This window comes from Mus caroli, unplaced genomic scaffold (genome assembly GCF_978045245.1).
Source record: "Mus caroli unplaced genomic scaffold, Mus_caroli_1 scaffold_5, whole genome shotgun sequence".
Classification (NCBI taxonomy): Eukaryota; Metazoa; Chordata; class Mammalia; order Rodentia; family Muridae; genus Mus; species Mus caroli.
The window spans coordinates 129,023,418-129,038,562 of record NW_028227260.1 but is presented as its reverse complement, the minus strand read 5'-3'; the positions used below and the strand labels follow the sequence as shown (position 1 = coordinate 129,038,562).

At 39.6% G+C, this 15,145-nt stretch overlaps 1 protein-coding gene across 5 annotated transcripts in view; it reads left to right on the top strand.

Annotated features, from left to right (window-relative positions):
- The first annotated feature begins 918 nt into the window (after positions 1–918).
- The window catches only part of Enox2 (ecto-NOX disulfide-thiol exchanger 2), a 291,296-nt gene continuing 277,069 nt past the window's right edge, over positions 919–15,145 (top strand). For 3 of the 5 annotated variants that reach the window (XM_029472963.2, XM_029472961.2, XM_085838206.1), the window contains exons 1-2: positions 919–1,059; positions 2,373–2,432. The gene's annotated coding sequence lies outside the window, so the exon portion shown is untranslated. The remainder of the gene's footprint in view (positions 1,060–2,372; positions 2,433–15,145) is intronic. The other 2 variants (XM_029472964.2, XM_029472962.2) reach the window with 1 other exon arrangement.

Here is a 15,145-nt window from a genome sequence, read left to right as displayed (position 1 = left end):
TTTTACTTAAAAGATGTTTTCTTGAAGATATGTAAGATATTTTTCTAGTTGTATTGTGCATCTGTTATGAGCTATAGCATTATACTAGTATATGGCACAGCCATCAATCTTCACTACAAGAATACAGCTTAACTGCCTACCTATTTAGTAGATTTCTTTTGGTATCTCCACATCACATTTATTTATTTAATTATGACAAGTCCTAAAGGAAAACATAACTCCCAATTAGAAGTACCTAGTTTTCTAATGACTCTAATAAAAGGCAAACTTTTACAAGGTATATTTTAATTAAAATTTTAATCTTAGCAAAACAAAAATTATATGTTCATAGCACATGTGTTTGATTATGCATCTGAAGAGGCTTAGGCAGGATTAATTAGGATTCTTAATTCAAAGCCAGTTCTGGGCTAGATAGCAGCATTCTGCCTTTAAAAAAAATCAACCATATTCAGACTTCAAATGAAAATGTCAAATTATAATGCAATGCAAACATTCTTTCTCAAAACATAAATATTTTTCTAGTATTAAAAAGAATCTCGAACTTTAATCTGTCTCTACAAGCTCTGTATACCTAAGCTTGAGGGTCCTTGCACACTAAACTACAATACCCATAACACTGTCCTGCATTTCAACTCAGGGTTTTCCGAAGCTTGGTGTGAGAGGAATTGTGGGTATCTAGAAGAAAGCATTTTGACTTCATCTCCCAGAATCCTCTAGCATCCCTTGAGTATCTCTACATAAGCAAATATTGGATAGTTCTGAGGAATAACAGTTTCCAGTGACCTCAAACTACATTTCCCATAAGGCCACATGCTCGGGCCTCGCGGTTCTCTGATGCCCTAGCCAATGGGGGAGGCTTCAATAGTCACCTTGTAGGTTAGAGTCCAGCTATTGGGCCCCATTGCCTGGCCTAGGCCATCTAGTGGAAGGTGCACAGTTGGGAAGACAGTTGTGGGACACACCCGACCCTGAGGGCACTCCGGGTCCAGGAACTTCCGAGCGGGTCCGATTTTCCGCGGCTGTTTAAGGAGTAGCGCTTCGGTAGCCGGGGAGCTGGAGGTCAGCGAGGCAGAAAGCCCGAGTGGCAGTGGCCGGGGACTGTGGGACCGAGGGGGTCTAGGGAGGAGGGTGCTTCCGGGGCCACCGTCTTTGGCGCCTAACTCCGCCCAGCCCGCTTCTTCATGGGTGGTGGGTGCCTTGACTGGAGTTGGGGAGCAGGCACCAGTTGCCTGAGCATCCAAAACACAAGCACGTTCCCCCTCCTCCCAACTCTTCTCTTATTTCCTACCTCCACCCGCCCCTCTCCCACCACCCAGCATAGGCTCCTTCTTAGGATGAGAGAGCCTCCAATAAGTGGCATCTGGATTCCCCTTCACAGCAGGAGTTGGGTGCTCTGCCCCCCCCCCTTTAATTTGTTGCTCAGCTCTGAGCACCTACCACTGCAAGTACACACACAAACCCCACTCGACCCCACCCTGCACCCCCGTTTCCTCTAGGCCAGTGGAAATTCCTTGCTAAACCCAGGGCTTGATTTTCTGTCAATTTCCTTTTCTGCTTCCTGATAATGAGGTTCTCTCTCTCTATCTATCTATCTCTTTCTCTTGGCTCATCTCTTTTTACTGGCCTTTTTCAACTAGTCATTGGAGTGGAAAAGGTGTTCTTCAATTTCCAGAACGGATAGGGAGCAGAAAAAAAGGAATCTTACTTTTGAGAAATACACAATTAAGGTTCAGTACAGTGTTTGGGTGAGGGTAGAAGGCAAATTGGACCATTTAAAAACCTGGAGCATATTAAGGGCTTCCAGCAAAGTCTGATTAACACCAATATTCACAGACACTTAATGGGCACACCGTCTCTGAAACACAATATACACTGTGAAACACATTGCATTAATTATTACATATTATAAATTGAGCAAAAAGTGTTCCGGGTTTAGTGGAAGGACATATAGATAGGATTGAGAGGCTGCTTTGTAAAAGTTCTAGCCTAACTCAGAGCTTCCTGAAGTCTTGAAACTTACTCTTTCCTTAGAACAATCCTAGTATGCTTTGTGGAGGAGGTTACCTTTCATTTGGGCTCCAGTGGAATAAAAGAGATTCAAAGGGAGCATAAGAGGAAGAAAATGCTTCTTGATGATGCAGGACTTGGAGAATAAGATGTGGGGTACAGGAAAGGGAGGAGTGTATGACAGAGGCACACATGGTTCTAGAAGAGGTATCAGCAGGGATATATTGAGAGATAATACTAGGATAATATTGGGAGATCATAGTGACATGACAGGTAGAAGAATATGCAAAGTTTGAATTTATTCTGTATTGAATAAAATTAAGGACAAAAAAATTAAGACTGGGTGATTTTCCTTTTCATCCTAGGGGAACCTGATTTGAGATCAATTCTTGGAGAACACAAAGAAGTATGGTGGTATGTTCCAGGTGTGAGTTTAATTTAAATATAAGGAGAAACTTTTGTCTTGTAGATGTTTTATTTGTAGCTAATCTTCGCCACAACCTGTATCTGTCAATTAGAAAGCAAAGTGCCATAAACATAATAAGAAATGAGTTTGCTGTCCTTGTGTAGCAGATTACCTGAATTGTAACCATCTGATTAGAAGACAATAATGACTCCGATTTATTGAGCCCACATAATGTCCAAGAATCATAAGCACTTTGTGACACTGTCTGAGAGTCTTTTATGTACTATTATTTCCACTATTTCTCTAGAAGAAGAAACTAAACTGGGTATTTTAAGCAAATATCTAAAGACAAATAGATTAGAGATAATCGAGGTGGAGTTTTGGTGTACAAACTTCTGACTTGAATGCCCATGCTCTTCGCCCACGGTTTCCTAGTTCTGATGTGTGTTTTTGTTCATGATTTTCCAACTGTGGCAAGGAAAGATTACTTTAAGGTACAATTGTTTATCCTGGAAGAAACCCAAATGAGTCATTTGGATTTTTGTGTCAGAGTGTGTCTGCTGTAAAGTCGTTGCCAATACCAAATTAGATTAACTGTTATAACCATAGTTGATTATGCCTGCCAAAATTATAGTCAATGTATCTTTTTCTAAATTAGATGATTCTATACAAAAAAATTATGTCCAACCTTTACATCATTTGGGTGTAGACAGTTCTTTGGGTTTTATTTCATTTCAGCTTTTTCAAGGGGACCCAGGTTACTAGATGTCCTCTGGGACCTGAGTACACATGAAATACAAGAAGATACAATCAAATACAAGGCCTGAACCCTCACTGGATTTAGGGGAGCTAGGTGACCACAGTTGTGAGGTACCATGGAGTAGAAGATTGTAGGAGAATGGAAACAGGTAGACAGAATTGTGGTATGGTGAGGAAAGAGTAGCTAATCAGAGGAGGGGGTTATGGAAATGTCTTTTGTGAGGAGGTGACATGATAGACAGGCCTTGAGGGAATAAGGAGTTTGCAGGGCAAAGAAGGGTAGAGAGGAGCCATTAGAGATAAAGGAATCACTCTGAACGATGTGTGTCTCTATAGGAGTGGAGTGTGAATAGTTCGTCACAGCTGGGTACAGATGTCTAGGCTAAGGAAGGTCCAAGCAAAGCACACTACAGCATTTTGAGCATGATTTTTGAAGAATCAGCTGTAATGGTGCTAAATATGAATACACAGGCCCATTGGCTGTCCAAATGGGGTACATAGACCAGTGGTAGTTATGTGGTGCTCTCACACACATTTAAAAGTTCATTTGTTGCATACTTGAATGTATCAGAAAAAAACATCTGGATTAGTTCATCAAACCTAAGGTTGCATAGTCTTAAGTTGATCTAAGGACAAATATTCAGTAAGAGTATGACAATGTTCAGCATCACCAAGTTATAACCTCATGTAATTAGATGTAAGGAATCCAGTAGGAAATAGAAAATAACTCGACATTTTCAGGAAGGGTGCATCACTAGCACATTTTCACATTTTTAAGGTGACAGGGGAAAGGACAGAGTGGAGATACTTATTAGTTAGAATTAGGAGGAATTGGTACATGTAAATATTATTCTATTAGTGTTACTACTTGCTTGCTCTTTATCTTTTATGATGAGCATAATATTGCCAGAGCATGTTATTTCGTGCATTAAGGTAACAGCCGGGTGATGGTTACCTTTCAGGAGAGTGGATTTGGGTTATGCAAAACCACACTTCTTACCTCACTGAGTGCTACTGAGACTCTTCAAAATTCAGTTGACATATGACCATCTCTGGGAAGCCTTTCCAAGAAACAATCCACATTTGCATGAATGCACACACAAGGCAGGGTTAGTGTTCTCCCTGCTGTAGGGCCCATACTACTTCTAGTCTACAGCAGCTCGTGCTGTAGTATCATTCTCTGGATGTTGCTTTCTCCGTTGGTTGTAAACTCCTGAGGGCAGGGACCATCCCTATCTTGGTTGTCTCTATACACTTAGAAAGTGCACCTGGGACAATAGACATCTAAGAAGTGGTTATTGTATGGAAAACCATACCAACATCCCCAAGAATCCAACTGTGGAGCTTGGTAATGCAGGAAATTCAAAAGTACGGAAAAAGGTAAATTGACAGATACTGCAGTTTCCCCACATTTGTTACTTTTGCTGAACCTAACAGTTAAAACACTCATACTTTCACTTTTTAACATTGTAGACATGTTTGTTATCTTTTTCAGGCCATACAACTCCCAGTAGAGTGTAAAATATTCCAACTTAAAGGTTTACTTAACTTTCACATGGCACATAAGTCTGTGTATGTACACACAGGAGAATTGCTGCATTATTAAATATATACAAATAGGGGTTTGCCATAAATGATAAGATTACATATGACTTGTCCTTTTTGTCTGTTGTATATATTTATTATCCTAATTTTACAGAGAAACATTTGTTTATTAGTTTTAAATAATTTCGTAATACTGGATTTCTACTACCTCTAGACCAACTTCTTTCCCATCTGTTTTACATATAAAAGATGTTTTATAAATCACAACTCTGACGCTATTCAGCCGCCATATAAATAGTTCAAAGGCTGCCCACCATCTTTAGGATAATATCCAAAGTTTTTTAGGCTGACTGATGAAAGCTTTGTAAATCACCCCCACTAGCATCAATTTTACCTCATAGAACTTATTTGTTCTTGGAACTGTAGGCTACTGGCAGGCAGATGTGAAATTTTATAGTTGACCAAATGTTGATGTGGATTATATAGGCTAACTGTTTTTATAACACACAAACTACGGATATTTTATCCTCAGAACAGCATATTAAGTACATTCAATAGTTATGACTATTTTAAGCTGGCCAGCAGAGGCAGAGTTACGTGAGTTTGAGGACAGCCTAATGTATATACTAAGTCCCAGGCCAGCTGGAGCTACACAGTAAAACCCTGTCTCGGAAAAAAATATTACTATTTTACAGATGAAGATTAATTTAAATAAATGATAGAAGCAAAGTTCTCATAAGGAACTCTGTTAAGAAGAGCCATCAACCCCCTTCGGTGGTTTAGTGTTTTGCATTTTCCTGAAATCACCTGTTGGTCGTTGTCACTCTGTCTAGGGGTTTGCCACAAATGCTAAGATTTGTGTCTTACTTCTTACATTCCCTCTGGCAAGTTGTATGTGATCATAGCATAACAAGAACAGTCCAAAACTGATGTGGTTTTAGCACATAGTGCTTTGTGTTGTGTTAATGTATAGAAACCTTTCCTTACTTGCACAACACTTCAGACAAGGGAAGTGGACTAGCTCCAATTTCTCTGTTTTCTTTTTTTTTCTTCCTTGGAATTCTGTGTTTGGGGGAACTGGGTTGCTGATAAAAAACTAGAGAAAATCAGGATAAAATTGAGTCTACAAGGAGGAATGCATGCCATGGGCCCAATATCATTGGTCAATTTACTTTTAAATGCAATATAAATACATTTTTAGTGATGTATCCCCAGGGAAGACATTGATTGGTTTCTACAGTTACTCCTATTTACAGAATATAGCCCATGCATGCACTATATTCTTGTGTTAAGTGATCTTAGACATATATATGGGGATTACTATAAAGACATACAATTACATGAATGTCGGGTATCGAATTTTTCTCTACAAAAGTATATTGGTTGTCATATAGTCACTTAGTATCCTGCAGCATTATCTTTCCTTCATTTTCCGTACAAAATAATAACCATTGCGCAAAAATGGATGATCTTTAGAGGACAGAAGTTATGAGCATAAATCATCTGGGAATGAAATAATATTACTTTGCATAGACTATGATATCCCTTTTAAGACCATTAGTTTTACAATTAATATGCCTTTGTACTAATAAAAAAAGAATCTGTAATTCTCCAGTTCAACATTGAAATTACAGTTAAGGTTTCAAATTATTCAGTGAATTATTGCAGGCTTATTATGTGGAATTACTGTTCTAGGCTTTATACCAGATACTCATAAATACTCATTTTGATGCCTCGGAGGTTTTGTGTGTGTGTGTGTGTGTGTGTGTGTGTGTGTGTAGAGAGACAGAGAGAGAGAGAGAGACAGAGACACAGAGAGAGACAGGCAGACAGACAGACAGAGACATACAGAGAGACACAGAGAGAGATTAGTGAATGAACTTCAAGAGCTACTGAAAGGAAGAGGACACTTAATAAGCAAGTCCAACCTCTCAGTATAAATCCATCCAGCTGAAAATTGGACTGTGTGCCAGAAAGAGTGTACTTTTCTTTCCCCCCTTTTCCCTCTGTGGAATAACTAGGCAGAAGTAAGTCAGCAGCTAGCTGATAAGCAAACGATATACTTGTCTGTTTGTAAACAGTATTACCTAAGAAAGGGAGGGTTTCTGCAGCGCCAGCCCAGTACAAGCTTGCCAGTGATGTGAGAATTATGATTGTGTCAGCTTTTCCAGGGTTTCTGTCTCTGCTGCAAAGATTTGGCAGACACCTCAGACAAATTTTATGTCTCTTAAATCTTCCTCAAGCGAGGTTTGGCCCTTAGATTTATATGTACAAAAAAAAAAGCAAAGTGTTTACCTGTTTGACATTTTTGGAGATCAAAACAGACTCAGTTGTTTTTCTAAGTTCAGCAAAACACTTTAGTTTTGTCTAAAGAAAAGGATAAAGATAATTGTTTTGTGCCAGCTTTTAAGAAGCAGCCCTGATGTGGACTTTTCAGAAGTCACCTGATCAATAGCCGAAGATTTATAGGCTTCAGCTTATGTTTGTTCCTGGTTTTTTGTTTGTTTGTTTGTTTGGTTGGTTTTGTGTGTGTGTGTGTGTGTGTGTGTGTGTGTGTGTGTGTGTGTGTGTACAAAGTTTGACGTTGAGCTGGTCTTAATTTTCCTTCTTTAAACTTTACTGATAACAACATATAAAACATTGTAAAGTGGAGAGGTAGTGAAGTGCATTGATGATGTCTGATGAACAAAGACTTTTAAAGCTCTGTTTGCTTCCTCTTTGTGATGTTTTGTTTACTGGTCTCTTAAAAAAAATAGTGCTCTTGGCATCAAAATGATAGGTGAGAATAAAAATTGGAGAGCATTCAATGATTATCCATTAACAGGGCTGTCGAAAGGTTTGGTAGGCAGATCACAAGTGAAAGTTTGGCTGTAATTCAGAAAAACTAAAGTATTATATGGAGAAGGTTGTATAAACAGTATTGCTTCTGTGGTGTACTGTGAAAAACAAAGATGGAGAACCCCCTGGTAAGGCCCCTTCTCATCTGCTCCAGCTGCTCTTTTTAGCAACAACAATTGCCAAGAAGAATTTCCTGGGATGGAAACTATTCTACAGGAAGACTTCATGATATGTCTTCCTATTGTTTCTTCCTTAGTTGTGTCCTCAGATACCCTTCACATGATATTCTAACATTCACCTTTCAGGAAATGCCGGGAACAATGGAATGAGTGTGTCATGAAAACAGAAAGGGGTTGTCAGGAAGGGGACTGGCCAGAAATGGGGGAAGAAGATAGCTAAGGAGCAAAGAAGAACAAAGTGTAATATGATATATGTATGAAAATGCCACAGTAAGACCCACTTCCTTCTCTACAAACAAGGATTTATTTTTTAAAATCTGCTGTATTTGAAATCAAGGAACTTCTGGTATTTAGAGTCATTCATTTGATACACATTTGATCACTTAGAAAGGTCTGGACCTCATGCTAAGCACTGGAAATGTAATATGGAATTATATATAGTCCTAATGAGCTCACAGTCTATCGGGGAGCCAGAACTTAAAGAAATAATTATATATATATATATATATATAAAGAAAGGTATTCACAAGATCTCCTAGCCTCCTAGGAACACAGTGAAAGGAATTACTGCTGGGTACGGGCAGCCTGTAGATGAAAGCTTTGACTTTGCTGCACCTTAAGGAATGAATGGGGGTTGCCTATATTCTAGGTAGATAAAGAAGTGGCTAGCAGAGGGTCTTAGCAGGAAGACCAACACATGAAAAGACTTTTGGATAAACGTGGAAAGTTGTAGTAAAGGTTTGATGCTATATGTATTCTACAAGGAATGTGACAGAGGGATCCAGAAGAGGAATTTAGAAAGGTATCCTATGGCAAGTTAATAGAATTGTTACTAAATGTGGTCATTGTCTCATAGGCAGGGTAGAGGCAGCACAGAGGTTTAAGTAGGGGAGTAACATGACTAGATTAGAGGATGGCAAATGACAGAGACAAAGTCTACTGTAATTCAGCAACTTTAAAGAGGTGTTCTCACAATTACTTACCACTGTCCAGCAGTGCTACCTCCATTAACTTTTCGTTCAGTATACAGAGAGTAATATTGTTGCCTTATATATACACAGGTCATACATTCCTGTACCTCTTCATATGTCACTTAGTTGAATATTCATGTTTTCCACCTCAGGTCAGTGATCCTTGCAGCAATTGGGGTTTGATTATTACAAAGGAAATCAGTTTCAGAGCCCAACAGCTTCATTTCAAAAACATTATGGGAACCTTATTTATTGCTTGCTGAGTCAGCAAGACTGAGACAAGTTGTGAACACAAGGTGGGAAAGGGACATAGGCTGAATATGCACAAGGAAGAGGCTGCTTGGAAAGTGGCCAGTGTCCACAATGCTGGAAACTTCTATGGGCCATGTTCAGATGTGGGAAATCGAAGGAACAGAAATATATAGGTATAAGCCAAGTTCATGATGAAGGTAGATTTGCCTAAACAAATTGTACTATTTAGCTAATCAGTTTTAGTTCATTTTCTTTCCCTGACTCAGAAGCCATAAATAGCTTCCTGTTGTCCTTAGGAGGAAGGCCAGATTTTTCAGTCTGGCATTCTCTGCAATTTGGCTCCAGCCTGTTTCCAATATTTATACTTCTCTCTTAACAGAACTCTGCTCCAGCCAGTGACCCTTTCAGATTCCACTTCGGCATTCCTTCATCTATATTGTTAGCCTGCACTGGGCAAGGACTAATGTTTTAAAACAGTATCTACTATAGTGTCTTGAATGTAGTAGTGCATCCACAGTCTTTCTTTTGGTTGATGACTGTTGTTTTCCTACCCCTCTGACATTCTTTTGAACATCTACCACTGTAGGCCTCACTGAAAATGGTAACTATAAGAGCAAGGGGCAGATTTCTGTGATTTTAGCATTTGGGAGCTTGAGGCATGATCATGAGTATGACTTTGAGGCCATCCTGGGTTATATAGTGAGTTCGGTGGTCAGCTTGTGGTACATAATGAGGTACTGTCTCAAAAAGAATAAAAAAGTAAATCAACCAACCAAGCAATAAATACACATGTTAAAATGACAAATGAAATGGATCACTGCTCAACAAAGTGCCATGTAACTTTGTAGTATGTACGTATGTGTATATTTGTGTGTATGTGTCATGCACAAGTATTTACACTGGTGAGCATGTGGAGGCCAGAGAAGGAGGCCAGGTGTTCTTTTGTATCACACTTTGCCTTATGTCTTTGAGGCAGGCTCTTTCCCTTAACTTGGAATTCACATTTTTAGATAGTCCTGCAGGCAGAAAGCCCCAATGAGCTTCCTACTTTTGTCCACACCCAAAGCTATGGCCCCTGACAATAGCCATCTGTCTAGTCTCTTAAGCACTTTTAAATATGAAAAAAGTTGGTCCTATAAGACTTACATACTATTCATTCAGAATTACCAATTCTGTGTAGCCTGGCGTTTGGCTACTGTGTGGGTTCCTCTTTCTCCCACCCATCTACACTCCTTGTCTACCTTTCCAACCCCCTAACACTAAATAAAAGAGAAAGAAGAAAGGATAGAAGGGAGAGAGAGTGGTGTCATTGGCAGACTACTTCCTGATGATTAGGGGCAAGTTTGATCTTTGCCATCAGGATTTCTAACTTCTTCTTGTTGTTTTGTCTTTGCACAGGACTGACTACTTTACAAACCACAACTAAGCAACAACCCCCCACTTCTCTGGGCCATAGCATTTATGAACCCTCTGAAAAGTCCCCAGAAATCCAGATGTCACCAAATCATAGGAACTTTCTGCAGATAGCAAAATCATGCTCCTGCTAGAACACAAGGCAGATCATCATTAGCTGCTGTGGGCAATATGAAGCAGAACCTACCCCATATCTGGGATAAAACAAAAACCCATTCTTATGATAGTTTTCTGTTTCTCTAAGAAACAAAATTTCTCACTTCAATTTAGCCCTAATTGTCTTATGCTTTTACAATGTATGACTGTTTTCTTCTGGAAACTTGAAGTTTAATAATGTACAATTTTTATTCTTAAGATCTAATTATGAAAATATCAAATATAAGAGAAAAGTTGAAAAAAATTATATTGTGAGCACTTGATATTAATTAATCATGTTATTGTACTTGATTTCTGAATTTCCTCTCTCTCTCTGTGTGTGTGTGTGTGTGTGTGTGTGTGTGTGTGTGTACCATTGCATATGTGTTCAGGTCAGAAGACAACTTGTGGAAATCAGAGTCAGGTCATCAGATTAGGTGGCAAGTGTCTGCTAAGACATCTTGCCAGTCCCTGTATTTCTTATTACCTGCATTGCCACCTATCTGTCCTCTTATGCCTTTCAAACTAAGTTTTGCCATCAGTATACTTTTTTCTAAATACTTTGGTGTTCATATCATTAGCCACATAAAGAAATGTTTTTGTGCTCTGAAACCAATCAAACCCTCCAATTATACCTGAATTTGCTATACGCTGCCAGAACTCTAATCTGCTTGAATGTTGTAGGTCTGTTTTTCAATGGAACATGTATTTCTTTGACTAATTTTGAAAAGTCCTCCTGTTTCATCTAGTGCAGTGCCAGGCACATAGTCTATAAATACCACTTGATGCTGTTGAGCAGAGAGAGAGTTAGGTCAGGGGAAGAAATACTAAAAGTCAGAATACACAGAGGAAGGGAGGGGGAAAGGAGTGTATTAGAAGGTCCCAGTTGAATGGGAGGTAGTCAGGACTTGGACTTGAAGTGTTCTGGGAAGAAGGATGCTAAAATTCACTAAGTACTCCCAGCAGTACCTCTATTTCCTTAGCACTCTCTTTAGAAGCAGTGGTTCTAGGAAAACTAGAGAATATTGTTGCGTGGTATAGGACATAGTAAGTCTCCTTGTTAAATACCACCAACTAATACTTTGCTATCTTTTATTATCTGATGGAACTTGATTTTGGAGGCTGTGTGTGGCTATCTGTGCAATAGCCTTAGGGCACCTGAGCTCTGTAAACGTAGTTCCTTTTTCCTTATAACGTTTTCTCTTTTGCTGTGCCACTTAAGTCACAAAGAGAGGTTAAATCTGCTTTGATTGAGAAGTAATTTTGTGCCAAGTATTGTGCTAGCTGTTATCACACCAATGAGACTTTACAAATATCTGACAATACACTTCTTTCTCCATTTGCCAGACCCCCCTCCCACCCCACCCCCACCTCCCGCAACAAAACATAGCAAAACAAAACACCAAGATGTAGTAGCACAATCAGCTCCTCCACAAAGACAACTCAAGAAGTTAAGTCTGTCTACTTGGAGAACCTAATAGTCCCAAGCGTTACATGACACCATATGATGACATTTCCAAACAACAATTAACAAATAACAACAGCAGAACAAGGGACCAGAGAGATGATTTAATGGGTAAAGGTACTTTTTGTCCTGGAATCCACAAAGTGGAATGAGAGAACCACGCCCTTTGATCCTCACATGTGCTGTGATATTTATGTTCATAGGCAAACACACAGGTGCACTTGGGCACACACAGAGACAATAAACAAAGGTTAAAAAAGACAAATAGAAATACAAGGAACGCTACCTTTCCTTGGTGGCTCAGCATGCAATTTATTCATTAAGCATTTTCAGGTGTATGATTGAATTAGGAAGTATGCCCTAATCATTAAGATGTTGGTATAGTAAGGATTCTGGTTGCTTGAGTTCAAATCTCAATCTTTTCATGGTAGTTGATTAGAAAGTAGTCATTTATCACAAGTTGGGCAGGTTTCTTGATTAGAAAATGTATATAATACCTAAACAGCACTGTATTGTGGGGACTGACTAATGCTAATATGTAAAATACCATGCCATGTCTAGCATATCAAAGATAATCACCATATTTTAGGTTAGTCTCCTCCTTTCATATTTTTGTGGGGACCAGATTATTCAACTATAACTTTCACTTGTGAATGGCAAAGTTGTAAGTGTAACTTTTATTGGCCAGATGTAATTGTTGTCTCAGAGTCAGACTGCTGAATAAGCTCACCCTTTCTAGCTCTTTCTGAACTCTGGCTGGCTGGTTTAACTCAGCTGTTTTGGCTCAAACTTCTCTCCATGCTGACTGATACAAACTGGCTTCTCTCTCCTCACTCAATTTCTGTTTGGTTTCAAAGTAACTCTGGCAATTTGTTCTAGTCTTCTGGCTCCTTCTGATTCTCTGGCTTTAATTGCCTCTTCTGAACTGCACCGTATGAACCGCACACACCGTATGAACCTCCATTGAACGGTTTGAACTTAACTGAACATCACTCCGTGAAGTGCCCTCCATTTCCTGTCCTCATGAGACATCTCTGACTCATTCGGTCAAATCTTTCTCTGATTCCTCACTTTGTCTGCCCCTGTCTAATTGATAAGATATTATTTCAGCATGACTGCTTTCTTTCACAAACTAACTTTACCTTCATTGTTTGGGATTAAAGGTGTGTACTAAGGGAGTGTCTGTATTCCAGCAGTTTATACTGTAATCCAGAGTGTGACTGAATTCCAGCCAGGTCACATAGACCTACCTAGAACATTTCTGGATGTGATCCCTTGCCAGAGCAGCTATGTTGCTGGATTAAAATTCTTCTACACAAAGTGTCCCTAACACATTATTATTATTTTTTTTTTGCGAGCAAGTATTTTTTTTAAAAAAAAGGATTGTTGAAGTGTATTTTTTTTTGAGTCTGAACAAGACCAGCTACCAACTCTCATGTAAAGCCTATTTCAAAATAAGCTATATAAAAATAAGAGATACCAACTCACGGGACAGTTGTGATCAGGGTAGGCACTGAGGTAGTATTGACAAATTGTACAGCTTGGTGTTCTTGTGCAACTCCCAACAGTGGGAGTGGGGATCTCTCTGACTCTTCTGCCTGCCCTTGAGACCCAGTTTTTCCTACTGGATTGCCTCCTCCAGCCTTGAGATGAGGGTTTCTGCCTGGTCTTATCACATCTTGATATGCCATGTTTGGTGGATATTCCTGGGCAAATGGCTCTTTTCTGAAGGGAAACTGGAGGAGGCTTGGGTAGGGGAGAGAAGAGGGGGAGGGATAGCAGGGAGGGGAACTTCAGTTTGGATGTAATGTATGAGAGAAGAGAGAGAATGGGGCTCGTGATAAATGGGTATCTGTGTTTATTAGCTATCAGGGCCAAATTATGATGTCATTATATATATGTGATATTTGCTACACTAAATATCACAATTGGCAGCAACTTAGGTTTGTAATATCAACAGTCCCAGCACAGACCATGTCAAAGCCTGCAAGGTGAGGCTAAGAGATTGGAAGTGACTTGAACAAGGGCAAACAGGTAAAAAATAAAAATAATACAGAAGAGTCAGTTCTGACTTTCCCCCTCTTTGGGAGCTTTCCATCAAGTAAGTCTGCTTAAAGTGTGCCCTTTACAGGAATGGGAACCGTATACTCTATGAAGGTTTTGTCAAAGTGTGACGGAGTCCGAAAACAGGAAGGTTAGGCGTGGTTCAAATTAGTTCATTACTTCTTACTTTTATTGCACTCTTCAATTTTCCTTTTAAGGTTTAGCAAATTAATGTTGCTCCTTCCTGTTGAAGTTCATGGTTTGGTTCAAAATCTTGATTCTTTGAAATCTTCCCCGGGGACTTTTATTTTTGACAAATACACCTGGAATCCCAGATGGCTGGTGACCCTAATTCATGTGACCAAGTCAGGCTAAGGAGTGACTGCTGAAGGGAAGTGCAAGGGTGGCATCCGTGCTTATTTGAAGTCAGGGTACAAAAAAAAAAAAAAAAAAAAAAAAAAAAGAAACCACTACACAGCCGGGCGTGGTGGCGCACGCCTTTAATCCCAGCACTCGGGAGGCAGAGGCAGGCGGATTTCTGAGTTCGAGGCCAGCCTGGTCTACAAAGTGAGTGCCAGGACAGCCAGGGCTACACAGAGAAACCCTGTCTCAAAAAACCAAAAAAAAAAAAAAAAATGAAGTCAGGGTAATGTAAGCACTGCAGGAGTTATTGGAATTTCTTCTCCTCAGGAGACTTGGATTTTCCATCTCTGCTCATGTGGGTTGAAGGTTCTGCCCCTCCCCCCACCCCCCCATAAACACACATCATTGTCATTGTGGATAGTCTGTCAGTCATCTTCTATATAGGGCCTTTATATTTGGACTGAAGGGACAGTGCTGAGAAAAGAAATCATTTTGCTAGTCCTTTTTCTTTTACTTTGTGTGACACTTTTGAGGAACTTGAGGGATTTGAATTTCAAACTTGGATGTGTATAAGTTTTTATAATGCCCAAAGGTGGAATACCCTGATTCTGAACTACAGCCATTATTCCATTCCTACCATGCCCAATTTAAAGCTTCAGAACCCCCTTTTATGGAGTCTGTAGTAGGGCTGCTACCTTTCTTTGCAGCCAGCCATAACAGAGGTGAGGTTGTGATGAAGGGTTCTAGCTAGGAGGCATCTGGGGATCTG